Source organism: Molothrus ater, chromosome 27 (genome assembly GCF_012460135.2).
Source record: "Molothrus ater isolate BHLD 08-10-18 breed brown headed cowbird chromosome 27, BPBGC_Mater_1.1, whole genome shotgun sequence".
Lineage (NCBI taxonomy): Eukaryota > Metazoa > Chordata > Aves > Passeriformes > Icteridae > Molothrus > Molothrus ater.
Window position 1 is genome coordinate 677,032 of NC_050504.2, and position 15,795 is coordinate 692,826.

A 15,795-nucleotide genomic window follows, 5' to 3' on the forward strand; every position below is an offset into this window, starting at 1 on the left:
TTGGCCAACACTCCTTTCCTGGCCAGGGAGAGCAGATCCTCCCTGGCTCATAACTCTGCCATTGATATGAAGGGATGCAGGAGTGCACCCAGTGTTTTAGGGTTGTTGGGACTTTGGGGCTTGTCCTTCTGGACAGAACCACAATTTTCCTTCCTGCAATCTAAGCAAGAGTTCCCTGAGCTGAGCGTGGATCTGGAGAGGAGGTAACAACTTGGAAATGAAAGATGCTGGGAATGAAACGTGATCTAAAGTCGCTGTCACGTTAAAATGCAATTTAAGGTCTGGTATCTCCCGTTCTGCAGGACTTGGACACGGAGTGCAGGCACCACTGAGAGGGAAGGCTCACCCTGATCCCAGGCACATAAAGCACTGGCTCTGCCTGGGAAGGGCTTCCAAGACTCAATAATAAATAAGAATAATGGAGCCTTAAACACGTCCCTAAGCAGGGCTGAGAAATGCCTCCATGAACTGCAGAGTTCCTGGGGGAGCAAGGCAGGGTTTCTGTGGTTTGTTTGGGGAAAAACAAAGGCAGATCCATGGCAGGGTGGCCAGGCCGGTGGGAGGTGCCACCTCCTCAGCTGGACCCCAACCCGAGCACAGGGGGAGGGGACAGCGCCAGCCTCGGCTTTGCCTCATTTCCATGGCAACGCGGGGAGCATCTGCGAGCAGACAGCTCGGGAAGAGGAGCCAAACTCCAGCTCTGCCTTTGGGTTCCATCCCTGCTGCATCCACCCCCTGTCCCGGGGCAGGTTCAGCCGCCAAGGGGAGCTGGCTGTCCCTGCTGGCTCACGCTGCAGTCCCTGAGAGTGTCCATCCCATTGCAGAGGGGTTCCATGGATCTTCCTTCCTGCCCAGCCTCCTCCGCGCTCCACACGAGCTCAGGGCTGCTTTGCATTCCAGACAGGCTCGTGCTGCAGGAGCCAAGCTCAGAAAATTCATCCAGCACAGTTTGGGAATGCTCTGGGTTAAGCCTGACTGGGTTAAGCCTGACTTGCCTGTCACTGACAGGGACCATGGGCAGTGCACTGGGTGTCACCTCATGCAGGAAAAAAGGGACAACGAGGCCATGTGTGCTTGCAAAAAAAGATAATTATTGACACATGGCTGGGGTTTATTCTGCCAGATCCCATTAAAGAATTTCTGAGCTCTTGCTGAGGGCCAGGGAGCATCCCCTGGATTTGGTGTGTGCTGGGATCTCCCTGAGAGCTGCTGGGATTTGGGAAGCTCAGGCTGGCTCTGTGCAGACTCTGTGGATGTGTCACATGTGGGGTGCAAGGGGGTGGTGCCAGAGGGAGGATGATGAAGGAGCTGGGATAGGAACAACCCTTGGAGTATGGAGGAGGAACCAGGAAAGATTTACTGGCAAATTTTTTCCTGCCCATTGCCCCCAGAAAGTGCAGCCTCTGCCTGTGGTTGCCTGGATTCCAGAGCCATCCCAAAATATTCCCTGCAGTTCACCCCACCTCTCCTTCCTCCTTTCCTATCACTTCTGTGGGGTGACTTCATTGTGACCTGCCAGGGCCTAAAGGGGCTCCAGGGGAGCTGGAGAGGGACTGGGGACAAGGGATGGAGGGACAGGGCACAGGGAATGGCTCCCAGTGCCAGATGGGATATTGGGAATTGGGAATTGTTCCTGGGAGGGTGGGCAGGCCCTGGCACAGGGTGCCCAGAGCAGCTGGGGCTGCCCCTGGATCCCTGGCAGTGCCCAAGGCCAGGCTGGACATTGGGGCTTGGAGCAGCCTGGGACAGTGCGAGGTGTCCCTGCCATGGCAGGGGTGGCACTGGGTGGGCTTTGGGATCCCTTCCCACCCAAACCATTCTGGGATTCCTGATGATCCCTGCTGAGCCTTCGTGCCCTGTCCCTGCAAATTCCCAGTTGTTCCAAGCCCTGCTGGGTTCCTTCACTCCTGGTTTCCATCCCAGGTTTTTCCAGACTCCTCATCCTCACAGAACTGTGCTGAGGCTCTGGGAGCAGCAGGGGGGCTCTGCCCTTCCTGGGAACCTGCAGGAATAAAAGACTCCAACCTCAAAGTGTTTATCCAGGACAATTTGCCGTGGGTTGTGTACCTGGGGCTGTGAGGGGAAGGGATTTGTCTGAGACTGAATCAATGGGATGTGGTATTGGCTGGGTCCCCAGGATGGAGAAGGACTTGAGAATCTGACTCCATGTTCTTAGAAGGCTGATATTATATTATATTATATTATATTATATTATATTATATTATATTATATTATATTATATTATATTATATTATATTATATTATATTATATTATATTATACTAAAGAATAGAGAAAGGATGCTTACAGAAGGCTTAGCAAGATACTTGTTAAAAACTCGTGACTCTCTCCAGAGCCTCCACACAGCTGGTCATGAAGTTAAAACAATTCACATGAAACCAATCAAACAATGACCAGTTGGATAAACAACCTCCAAACCACATTCCAAAGCAGCAAAACACAGGAGAAGCAAATGAGATAATATTGTTTTCCTTTTTCTCTGAGGCCTCTCAGCTTCCCAGGAGATGAAATCCTGGCTAAGGGAATTTTTCAGTGAGAGTGACAGTGGGTAAGCCCAGAGCCCTGACTGAGCTGAGCTTAACCCAGAGCAGGGAAATGGCTGTGCTGGTGCCAGAACTTCCCAGCTGTGAGCAGCACTCAGACCATGCTGGGAAGCAGTCCCAGAGCCAGGGGGTGGAATGGACCAAAGTGCTACTAAAGCCTGGAATGTTTCCTTGTGTCTGTGGCAAACAAGCCCCAAATACTCTCCCACCCTCCCTTCACAACATTGCCTTGGAGTTTTTGCTGAAATTCATCTTTTCCCAAAGCAGACAAAAGGAGTCTGTGGGGTTGAAAATGAGTGATTGTGACAAGTCAATTTTCCAAAGGAAGGAAATGCCCATTGCTCTGGAGGAAGCCCAGCACACTTTGTCAGGAGGTGTTTGGGGTTTTCTTTAATTCTATCAGCCCCATTCCCCCAAATCCACTGCAAAGCTCTCCCTGCCTCTTGCTGAAGCAGGTTTGTTATGGAAGATGAGCTTGAGCAGGCTCAGGAGAGGTGGGCAGGGTGTGCCAGGGTGGGGATGCAGCCGTGGGGGCTCTGATTCAAGTGTTTGCCCTTGCACTGCTGCCCCTCATGTCCCTGTGCCCCTCATTTCCAACACTGAACCCTTTTCCTTGCAGTGACTCAACTGGGACAGACCAAAAGGAGCCAGGGAAAGGCAAATATTGCAGCTGCAGAAATGGTGTGGGCAGCCAGGCTGCACCAGGAGCCTGAGGGTGGTGTTTTTAGGGTTCCCCATGGCAGGAAGGAAATGATGAATCTGACTCCATGTTCTTAGAAGGCCCATTTATTATTATATTATATTATATTATATTATATTATATTATATTATATTATATTATATTATATTATATTATATTATATTATATTATATTATATTATACTCAAGAATAGAGAAAGGACACTTACAGAAGGCTTAACAAGATATTAATTAAAAAACTCCTGACTCTCTCCTCAGAGTCTGACACAGCCTGACCATGATTGGTCATTAAGTTAAAACAATTCACATGAAACCAATCAAACAATGACCAGTTGGATAAACAATTTCCAAACACATTCCAAAGCAGCAAAACACAGGAGAAGCAATCAGATAATTATTGTTTTCCTTTTTCTCTGAGGCTTCTCAGCTTCCCAGCAGAAGAAATCCTGGCAAAGGGATTTTTCAGAAAATATGATGGTGACACCTGAGGGTCAGGAGTGATCCAGAAATTGTTTTCTCTCGGTAGAGTGAGGTGACTGTGAAGCAAAGCCCTCCCTGCAGCCTCCCTGCCACTCCCCATGCCCCTGGTGAAGGACTCCCCTTGTCCCTGAGTGCTCCCAGGCTGCTGCAGCCTGGAAGATGCCTGAAGACAGGCTGAGGATTTGCTCACAGATTCTGTCCCATCTCTCCTTTTTCATCTCTCCAGCATTCCCAGAGTGGATTGAGCCCCTGGTGGATGTGATGTTATTTCCCTCCATGTTTGTGATGTTGTTTCCCTCCATGGAGGTGACGCTGCCTCTCCTTGGCTTACAGAACCACAGAATCCACAGGCTGGAGCAGCAGAGAATTCCAGACTGGAATGCATAACATTCATATTCAGTTATAACATTTATAACTGAATGTTATAAAGGACATTGAAACCCCTCCAGTGCCACCCCTGCCATGGGCAGGGACCCCTCCCCCTGTCCCAGGCTGCTCCCAGCCCTGTCCAGACTCTGTTTAGACAAAATCCACCCTGGGGAGAGGAAGGGCTGGATAGTGAGCAAGGGAGAGCAGGGATTTTGATTTGAGCCTTGATTTTCTCTCTTTAAGTAATTTCTCCATTAAAGGCCCATGTTTCTTTACAAGTTACCTGTTTTTAATGTTCATTTTTTAGCTGAAACAGGCACACACAGGTGTCGGGCAGGCATCAACCCCGAGGGCATTCCCTCTCAGAGGCTCTGTCCACAGCCAGGATTCCCCTCAGGAAGGGTGCTCCCATCCCCGGGGTCACCAGCTCGTGCCTCAGACTCACAAACTGTTCAGAACCTTCCTCTGATTGCCCTTCCTCCCCCTCAGCCCTGGGCATGCACAGGCAGAGAAATGGGAGCTCCCAAATCCTGCTCTGCCCCGTTCCTGGGTGAGCATGAATGGGGAGAGTTGGGAATGAAATAATTCCCTGAGGTTTTACAGGATTCATTTATTTTGTACTTGAACCCTGAGCCTTGAAGAACCCCTTGAAGACCCCTCAGTGTTCAGGGGTACCTCAGGGACACGACACCAACCCCAAAGCTGTTCCCCCTCCCCAGCCGGTGTCCAGAGGGGCTGAATCCCTTCTCCAGAGTGTCCCTGTCTGCCTGGAGCTGCAGGGAGGCTTTTCTTTTGGATCAGAGCCAGCCCAGCCACTTGGAGCTCCTGTAATTAGTCAAAATGTGAGAGTGAATTATTTTCTGAGAGAAGATGTGGGCAGACAGGAGCTTTAAGGCTTCATTAGCCCCAGCAGTGGCAGGGTCAGTCCCCTGGGCTGGGTGGCCTGAGCTGTGCTGGAGAGCAGCTCCTGTCCTGGATGATGAACGAGCAGGGGCTGATCTGCCAGGCTGGGATCGCATGGCAGTGTCACCCCAGCCGAGGGACGCCGCAGGGCTGCTCCCTGCTGCAGGAGCTTGTTGTAGTGTGTTTTTATACTCTGTAATACTTTGAAGTAGTTTTGGTTTTGTATCTCCATATTTTCCCAAATGGTTTATCCCAGACAGTACCCCCCTCCCTTTACCTGTGTTATCCCTCTCCCTGGATGAGACCATCCCCAAACCCCCACCCTGGCTCTCTGTCAATCACTCAGCATCCCATCCCCTCCATCTAGAACTTTCGGTCTGGGACGTGGAGTGATGAGCCAGAGGCCTGGGGTCAGCCCCCCAAGCCTTGCCCCATATGCTGTCCTAAATGTCTATCCCCCAGTACCCATCCCTTAGGGTCACTCATTGGTTGGTAAAATGTTATCTACTTTGGGTTTCCACCTCCCTTTAAATGTAACCTTGGCACATCTCCCGGGGCTCTCAGCAGGAGCCCCCTGAGGTGCAGGAGCTCCCCAGAGCCCCTGAATAAAACCTTGGATTAACCCTGCTAAGAGTCGGCCCTTTTCTCTTCTACTGATGTCTCTGGTGTCTCTTCTGCTGCAGAGGTGACCAGCCCAGGTGCCCTCAGTACCCTCGGGGCACGGGAGAGGGGAGTCGGGGTTGCCCCCCCCGGTGTCTGCTGAGTCGGGGCTGGCCGAGGGTCCCTGAGAGGCTCCCAGAGGGACAGAGACAGGAGCTGAGCCCAGGGGCTCTGGTGTGCCCAGGGGCGTCTCTGTCCCTCTGGGAGCCTCTCAGGGACCCTCGGCCAGCCCCGAGTCCACGGACAGTGGGGAGACACTCTCTGTGCCCCGAGGGTACTGAGGGCACCTGGGCTGGTCACCTTTGCAGCAGGAGAGACACAACAGACAGCAGTAGGAGATAAAGGGCCAACTCTAGCAGGGCTTTGTTATGGAAGATGAAACAGGAAAGCCTTATAAGCCTGGCAAAAGATTTTGAGAAGATGGAAACTATAAGCAAGATTGAAATGAAAGCAAGCTTTGAGATCCCTCAGTTACTGAACAACTGGAAAACAATGGTGTGGCCAGCTGAAGGTGATCCCCTTTTGATGGAACAACACCCTCTGCTTGCAGACAGGCCCAAGGGGCAGAGCAGACCCTGCCAGCTTGGCAGAAGGGGCCCAAAGAGGAGTTTTTAGGGTTTAAAATGTTACCCAGTGTGGTAATGTAATGATTCTTATAGGCTGTATGAAAATGCTATAGGATTTGTGTATTGTACTAGATTGGTTAGTGAGAATTAGAATATTCAGCACAGAAGAAGATTTATTGTATTGGAACAGGAACTTTGCCTCTTACCCTTTTACTCTCTCACCCTCTCATCCTCTCTCCCCCTCTCTTCTCTCAGCCCTGCTCTGAGCTGTGCCTGGCACCTCCCAGCAGGGCCCTGCACCCAGGCCCTTTGCAATAAACCCCAAGTTCCTGACCTGGCTGCAGAGATCTCTCATCTCCATCCATCCTGACTGTCCTACCCCCCAATGCTCCTACAGGGGTTAATCCAAGGTTTTATTCCAGGAGTCCCAAAGGAGCTCCTGCACCTCAGGGGGCTCCTGCCGAGAGCCCCGGGAGATGTGCCAAGGTTACATTTAAAGGGAGGTGGAAATCCAAATTAGATAACATCTTACTAACCAATGAGTGACCCTAAGAGATGGGTACTCGGGGATAGACATTTAGGACAGCGTTAATTTTCCTATTTAAATATAGGTTAGTCTATAGGCTGGCCCCTGGCCTCTGGCCAATCACTTGAGGACCTGGACCGAAGCTTCTGGATGGAGGGATGGGATGCTGAGTGATTGACAGAGAGCCAGGGTGGGGGTTTGGGGATGATCTCATCCAGGGAGAGGGATAACACAGGTAAAGGGAGGGGGGTACAGTCTGGGATAAACCATTTGGGAAAAATACAGGGATACAAAACAAAACTACTTCAAAGTATTGCAAAGTATAAAAACACACTACGACCCCCGGGGAGCTGGCAGTGCACGGGTTAAACCCCAGGGCTGATACAGCAGGGCATTCCCTGGAGGGACCAGTTGTGGCTCCCCTGCTCTGTGCCTCAGTTTACCCCTTTGCAATGATTCCATCCCTGCCCGGGAGCTGCTCGGGCACTGCCCAGGGAATGGTCCCAGCCCCGAGGGTGCCACAGCTCTGGGAGTGTTCAGACAGCGCTGCCAGGGGTGCCCAGGGTGGCCATTGGGGGGTCTGGGCAGGGCCAGGGGCTGGGATGGTCCCTGGGGTCCCTTCCCACTCTGATTTTCCCTGATCCTGTGTGTGCAGTGCAATCGTCCGTGCTGCTGCTCCATGGCCAAGTGGCACTCGCAGCCCAGGGTGAGCTCCAAGGGCTCCCAGCCCTGGCCAGAGCTGCCCTGAGCTCAGGTTCATGGAAATCAGGCTGTGATCCCCTGTCCATGAGGCTCATTCCAAGCAAAGCCAGCCCTGCTCCCCTGCCCCAGCGACAAAAGCCAGAACCGCTCCTGTCACCTGGACAGCTGCCAGCCCCAGGGTTTAAAATAGGTTAGAAATGGCTGTAAAATAGCTGATAATTGTTAAGTGTGATAGATGAGTAATGCAATGGTTGACTCTCACAATTAACAGACAAATCTCATGTATGTAGGATAAGAAAAGTTTTACAGGTTTATAGTTATGTTTTATAGGTTTATAGTTATGTTGTACCCCCTCGAGTGGTTATCAAGGGACAGCTGGGGTTGGGACATTTGGGAAGGTTGGCTTGTCACTGTAGGACACCTGACCTCCAATTCGAATTTGAGGAAGAGATCTCCACCACTGGACAGCAAAGAAGGGGCTGATGGACAGAACTTTGGGAGGGGTTAAAGGGTTAAAAGGGAAACCCTCCATTGTGTCAGAGGGAAAATCTTTTGCTCCCAGAGCTGTAACCTTTGTTCTCTATCTAGTCTTCTGTTGTATTTTTGATAAGGTTTAATAAACCTTCCTAAACGATGACAAATGAGTGGCTATTTCTCACATTAAACATGTACTGTTAGTTTAGGTGTTATGTTGTAAAAGGGGTTAGAAGGGTAGTTATGAGGAATTTCACCTGGGTAAAGTGCACCACTCCCCAAGTGAAATGAGCCAGCCTGGGCAGAACTGTAATGGGCCCATCCAGCACCTTAAACCTTTGTGAAAAATGCCAATCACTTGTTTTTAAAATTTTAAATAGTAATAAGATGGTTATAAAAATAGTAATATAATTAGAGGAAAAAAATTTGGAAAATTTGGATTAGGACAATATGAGACAATAAAAACCAAAGAGTTACAGTGGACAGTGGACAGTCCGGGTACCTTTTCTGGGTAAAATAAGCCCAAAAAAGGACCCATTGGCAGCTATTTATCAGAAAGTACAGAAAGAACTCCTGGGTCATCCTGCCCTGCCTCCTGAAGCCTCTCTGTCTGTCTGTCTCCCCTTATCTCTGTCCTTCTGCTGAAGCAGTTTCTTCAAACATAGGTTTTTTTTGCAAGAACAGGCAGTCAGACTAAACAGCTGTGTTCACAAGCTACAGACTTAATTCAAAGATGTACTTTTTTACCTAAATCAGAATGGACTTCTACTCTGGATAATTTCCACTCTGTCTCACCAGAGACCTCCTCCTTTTCTTTCATCACTCTCCTGCACACGTTAATCAGACTAATTGAAGTTGTTTGTGATGTTAGACGTTAATTTCACATTCTCTTTAGTTCCTAAGGAAGGGTGGCAGTGGTGCAGAGGTACCTTGAGTCAGCTCAGGTCCAGCAGAGCTCCTTTGTGCTGGTTTTGTGATGCTGCCCTGATCTACTGCCTGGTTTGCTTTCCCAGCTAGCTCAAGTTTTCTGTGAAGCAGAGCAGCCCAAGCCTCTGTTGTTAGAAACTCTCCTGACCCTGTGGCAAGTGAAAAGCAGCACCTAATAATCCACCACAAACTGAGAGAAGGAGAAATTGCTTCTGAGCTCAGAGCTGTTTCTCCTCCCATGTGTCATCATTTTTGTCTGCCTTGGAGCATGTCTCCAGTACCAGAGCTCAGTCACAGTACTTTTGTTTCACATCTTTTTGTTTTCCATTTTTGATTTCTGTAGATGAATATCTGCAATAAACCCCATAATGAGATAGCTCCAGAGGATTTGGGTGAAGCTGTCCCTGAGGTGAAGGTGCAGTGTGCTGGAAGCAATGGCTGGAGCTGGTCCCTGCCCCTGTTCCAGTATAGGAGTGACAGGGGTAGGACGGTGGGGACGGACGGAGATGAGAGATCTCTGCAGCCAGGTCAGGAATTTGGGGTTTATTGCAGAGGGCCTGGGTGCAGGGCCCTGCTGGGAGGTGCCAGGCACAGCTCAGAGCAGGGCTGAGAGAAGAGAGGGGGAGAGAGGATGAGAGGGTGAGAGAGTAAAAGGGCAAGAGAGCAAAAGCTTAAGAGAGTGAGGTTCCCGTTCCAATACAATAAATCTTCTTCTGTGCTGAATATTCTAATTCTCACTAACCAATCTAGTACAAGATACAAATCCTATAGCATTTCCATACAGCCTATAAGAATCATTACATTACCATCCTGTGTTACATTTTAAACCCTAAAAACTCCTCTTTGGGCCCCTTCTGCCAAGCTGGCAGGGTCTGCTCTGCCCCTTGGGCCTGTCTGCAAGCAGAGGGTGTTGTTCCATCAAAAGGGGATCACCTTCAGTGGCCACACCATTGTTTTCCAGTTGTTCAGTAACTGAGGGATCTCAAAGCTTGCTTTCATTGCAATCTCACTGATAGTTTCCATATTCCCAAAATCTTTTGCCAGGCAATCATATTTATAAGGCTTTCCTGTTCCATCTTCCCCAACAAGCCTCCAAGCAGCTCCAGGCCCTTCTGATCCCCACTCCTTTGGTCTGGAAGTGCCACCACCGGAGAAGTCCCTCCTGCTGTGTCACTGGCTGATGGCAGCACCTGCTCCCAACAATTCCCCCACCCTGTTTGTGACCACTGAACTCACCCCTGCTCCCCACTGGGGAAAGGGAAGAACAAGGAGCTGATCCTTGGTCAGTGGTCACAAATAGAGTGGGGGAGTTGTTGGGAGCAGGTGCCAACATCAGCAAGTGGCACAGAAGGAGGGACTTCTCTGGTGGTGGCACTTCCAGCCCCAAGGAGTCAGGATCAAAAGGACTGGAGCTGCTTCTTTCATAAGAAATATCCAAAATGTTTAAGGGTTTTAAGGCTGATTCTGAGCTAATTGTGGGGGGTGGGGGTGGTGTGAATTAGGTCTTTGCCAGAACCGGTTTCTCCTTTGCTGGAAATGTGTGTGGTTCTTAAAAATATGTACAGAATAGAGAAATGGTGCATCTGAGAGTGGAGATGGAAATGAATGTGGTTCTTAAAAATATGTACAGAATACAGAAATGGTGCATCTGAGAGTGGAGATGGTTTGGTTTGGCTGATTTATCAGCAAAAATGTTGATGCTTTTGGGGTCCTTGCTGAGGCTGGGGGCTCTTGCACCCCCAATGGCCAGGAAAGATCTTTGCTGGGAGAGGAGCTCCCCTCCTTGGGCATTTCCCCTGGCACCCATCCGTGACCCAGAGAGCTGTAAAACTGTAAAACTTCACCTTTAGCATTCAGTTCTGCAGGAATGGGAATGCAGGCAGGGAAAGGAGGATTGGAGCTGAGCAATTCAGGCATTCCCAGAGCCATGAGCCCCTGCTAGAGCTCAGCTCCAGCTCCAGCTCTCCATCACCCCCTCATCCCTGTCCCCTCTGCTCACGTCAGGGATGCTGTTCCCTGTCTCCACATTTGCAGGACATTCAAGCAAAAGATTCCCAAACCCACCCAGAGCTCTGGGAGCACAGCCCAGGGCAGAGTTTGTGCTCCCTGAGATGTGGAGGGCAGAAATCCCCCCCAGCCTCTGGAATTGCTCTGAGGGGCAGGAATCTCTCACAAGCTGCTGGTGTGGGAACAGCTGAAAAAGGTGGATCCTGCTCAGGGTTCCTTGGCTCATCACCCAGAGGATTAGAGGAGAAATCATGGAATCCTGGAGTGGGTTGGGTGGGAAGGGACCTTAAATCCCACCCAGTGCCACCCCTGCCATGGCAGGGACACCTCCCACTGCTCCAAGCCCCAATGTCCAGCCTGGCCTTGGGCACTGCCAGGGATCCAGGGGCAGCCCCAGCTGCTCTGGGCACCCTGTGCCAGGGCCTGCCCACCCTCCCAGGGAACAATTCCCAATTCCCAATATCCCATCCATCGCTGCCCTCTGGCAGTGGGAGCCATTCCCTGTGTCCTGTCCCTCCATCCCTTGTCCCCAGTCCCTCTCCAGCTCTCCTGGAGCCCCTTCAGGCCCTGGAAGGGGCTCTGAGCTCTCCCTGGAGCTTCTCCTCTCTGAGTGAACACCTCAAGCTCTCCCAGCCTGGCTCCATGGCAGAGGTTTCCCACCCTGGGATCATCTTCCTGGCCCTGGCCATGCTCAGCAGCATCACAGCTCCTGTTCCTTGAGTCTGTCTCCATTCCCATTATCTGGGCCATGGGGCCATGGATCCCATCCCTGGCTGCCATTTGGGCCATGGATCCCATCCCTGTCTGGCGTTTGGGGCCATGGATGCCACCCCTTGATGCCATTTAGGGCATGGATGTCATCCCTGCCTGGCATTTGGGGCATGGATCCCATCCCTGCCTGGTGTTTGGGGCCATGGATGCCACCCCTTGATGCCATTTAGGGCATGGATGCCATCCCTGCCTGGCGTTTGGGGCCATGGATGCCACCCCTTGCTGCCATTCCTGCAGCTGGAAGGTGAATTCCTGATTGCCCTGTGCAGGGTCTGAGGGAACAGCTCCATGATGGAAGAAGGGTGCAGTTCCTGCATGGCCACAGCCCCGTGTTCCTGCCAAGGGCTGCAGTTTCCTGTGTCTCTGAGCTGCAGCCACAGCTCACTCCTGCCCCAGGAACCTGCCGGGTTCCTGAGCCCTGCAGGAGTGATGGGCCCTGCCCTCAGTGCATGGATTAGCCCATGAAGGAGGGGTGGGAGAGCAGAGGGATCTCATCTGGCCCTGTGGCAGCTGCAGGGCACAGGAGCCAATCCATGGAATTGCTGCCTCCCCGCCAGGGCAGCTCCAGCTCCTCTCCTCCATCTCCTCCTGCTGCTGTGCAGCTGCTTGGGCTCTGGGAAGGGCAGCTCCAGGACAGCTCCAGGACAGCTCCAGGGCAGCTCCAGGACAGCTCCAGGACATCTCCAGGGCAGCTCCAGGGCAGCTCCAGGACAGCTCCGGGACAGCTCCAGGACAGCTCCAGGACAGCTCCAGGACAGCTCCAGGGCAGCCTCAGGACAGCTCCAGGGCAGCTCCAGGGCAGCTCCAGGGCAGCTCCAGAACAGCTCCAGGACAGCTCCAGGACAGCCTCAGGGCAGCCTCAGGGCAGCTCCAGGACAGCTCCAGGACAGCTCCAGGGCAGGTTCAGGACAGCTCCAGGACAGCTCCAGGACAGCTCCAGGGCAGCTCCAGGGCAGCTCCAGAACAGTCTCAGGACAGCTCCAGGGCAGCTCCAGGGCAGGTTCAGGACAGCTCCAGGGCAGCTCCAGGGCAGCCTCAGGACAGCTCCAGGGCAGCTCCAGGGCAGGTTCAGGACAGCTCCAGGGCAGCTCCAGGGCAGCTCCAGAACAGCTCCAGGACAGCCTCGGGGCAGCACCAGGGCAGCTCCAGGACAGCTCCAGGGCAGCTCCAGGGCCTCTCCTCCATCTCCTCCTCCCATGCTGTGCTGCTGTGTGGCTGCTCTGAGCTCTGGGAAGGAAGCCCTGAGCTCAGGGCTGGTGCTGCTGGAGCAGTGACACGTCCAGCCCTGTCAGAACCCAGGACATTGCTCTGGCTGCCCTGGATGGCTCGAGCTCCTGCCAGGAGGCTCAGAGACCTTGGCATGGGGTCAGAGACACCTGTGCCTTTGATTTTAACCCATGGAAACAATTCCCAACTTTGTGTGAGGAGTTACAAGCCACAAGACTTTAAGCAGAATTGACAGTTTGTCACAAGGTAGAAAAGTAGAATTTTGGGGTTTTAAGAATGGGGGTTCAAAAGCCAAGATGGAGGGATTTGGGCGTGCCTTGTCCTTCTTCTTTCTTCTTCTTGTCCTCCATCTTCTGCTGTGATGGTGACACTTTTGGATTGGTTTAGAGTAGACACAGACTAACATAGGTGATAGGCATTGGAAAATTATTGTAAATAATTTACATGTAGTTTTTAGTATAAAAGCTAACACCACACCAAGGTGGTCAGTGTGCCATGAACCAACTTGCTAGACAGATCTCGGAGGGCCAGAAAAAGAATGTAATAGATAACAGAAAATAAACAACCTTGAGAACCAGAGCCAGAGAATCCTGACTCATTTCTTCAATCTTGGGGCTAGGAAAAAGAGACTTTCCAACACTTTGGGGTCATCTCGAGCACAGAGACCCCGAGACAGCCCTGGTGAGCCCAGCAGAGCAGCCGTGGAGCATTCCCTGAGCCCAGCAGAGCAGCACGGAGCATTCCCTGCCCCCAGCCCGGCTCAGCAGTGTCTGTGCCGCTCCAGCAGCCCCCAGGCGCGGCTGAGCCCAGCACCAGGTCTGGTGTTTCCTCACAAGTCCCACAGCCCAGCTGGAGCGCGGCACCTGAGAGCATCAACAGCGGGAGGCAGGGCAGGGGAGGTGGGAATGAGAGGGATGGAGCTGCTCCTCCTGCTGCTCCGGGAGCGGCAGCTGCGCCTTCAGTCACAGCAATCCCGGGGAAAAACCTCGGGAAACGAGACACAAACCTGAGAGCTGCCTCAGGCCTGGGAAACAGCTGAGCTGGGCTGCACCAGGAATGGGAAAGGGCATGGGAATGGGAATGGGAATGGGAATGGGAACAGGAAACCAGCTGAGCTGGGCTGCACTGGAATGGGAAAGGGAATGGGAATGGGAATGGGAATGGGAATGGGAACAGGAAACCATCTGAGCTGGGCTGCACTGGGAATGGGAATGGGAATGGGAATGGGAACGGGAATGGGAACTGGAATGGGAATGGGAACAGGAAACCAGCTGAGCTGGACTGCACTGGAATGGGAAAGGGCATGGAAATGGGAATGGGAATGGGGATGGGAATGGGAACTGGAATGGGAATGGGAACAGGAAACCATCTGAGCTGGGCTGCACTGGAATGGGAAAGGGCACGGGAATGGGAACGGGAATGGGAATGGGAATGGGAACAGGAAACCATCTGAGCTGGGCTGCACTGGAATGGGAAAGGGGATGGGAATGGGAATGGGAATGGGAAACCAGCTGAGCTGGGCTGCACCATGAATGGAATGGGAACAGGAATGGGAACAGGAATGGAAACGGGAATGGGGAATGGGAACAGGAATGGGAACAGGAATGCGAACGGGAACAGGAATGGGAACAAGGATGGGGAATGGGAATGGGAGCAGGAATGGGAATGGGAATGGGAACAAGAATGGGAATGGCAATGAGAATGGGGATGGGGAATGGGAATGGGAGCGGGAACGGGAATGGGAATGGGATCAGGAATGGGAACGACAATGAGAATGGGGATGGGGAATGGGAATGGGAGCGGGAACAGGAATGCCACAGGCAGGATCCTTCTGAGGGTCACCGGGGGGCAACAGAGCTTCAGCAAAGAAAGGAAGCACAGGCAGGGGACAATCGAGTCCTGAGGGAGGAGAGGATGAGCCCAGCTCGGGCTGATCCCAGCTCCCCGCTCCTCCTGCTGCCCCCAGGCTGAGAGCTGGAGTGGGGAGATGCTGCCCGAAGATGCTGGGAAAGCCTCAGCACCATGGAAATGCATTTGTCTGGCTGGAGCCCCCCCACTGCTCCTCATCAGCAATTAGAGCTGCTAATGAAGAGCTCATTTACTGGGATTTAACAGAGCCCTTTGTCCCCAGCCCTGCACCCCCATCCCCTGCCCATCTCCTCCCCATACCTGCCAGGACTCTCTGGGCAGTGCCAGGGCTGGACAGAGCTCCCAGCCCAGCCAGGAGCCTTTCTCACATTGTGGGAAGACAGAGAGCACAAAAAGGAATCAATTTGTCAGAAAGCTCGTAATGAGCTGGTGCAGAGAGCTCAGGCAGGTTCTGATGACCCCCTGGGTTAATTAACCTGCAGCAGAACCCCGGGTCTCCTTCTCTCTCCTTGGCTGATGTTGGTCTCTGGCTGAGGAGCTGCTCCTCGTGTGACACCTCCAGGTGCTCTCCTGCCTCCCTGCTCTGCTGGCAGCGGTGCCAGGAGCTGACCTCGCTCCCAGCAGAGCTTCAGCCCTCATTTGTCACAGCTCTGTGATCACAGCTGGCAGGAGAGCTCTGCCTCCAGCCTGCTGCCATCCCAGCTCCAGGGACATCCCTATTCTAGGGACAGCCCAGTTACAGAGATATCCTGGTTCCAGAGACATCCTGGTTCCAGGGACATCCTGGTTCCAGGGACAGCCCAGCTCCTGAGACATCCCTGCCCCAGGGACATCCCAGTTCCAGGGACAGCCCAGCTCCCAGAGATGTCCCAGCCTGCTGCCATCCCAGCTCCTGAGACGTCCCATTTCAAGAGATATCCCAGCTCCAGAGACATCCCTGTTCCAGAGACATCCCAGCTCCAGAGACATCCCAGTTCCAGAGACATCCCATCTCCAGGGACATCCCATTTCCCAGGGACATCCCATTTCCAGAGACATCCCTGTTCCAGAGA

General features: G+C 52.6%; 1 protein-coding gene across 2 annotated transcripts in view; it reads left to right on the top strand.

Moving 5' to 3' along the window:
- The window catches only part of LOC118696554 (acid-sensing ion channel 2), a 483,676-nt gene that overhangs the window by 282,454 nt on the left and 185,427 nt on the right, over positions 1 to 15,795 (top strand). The window lies entirely within an intron of this gene.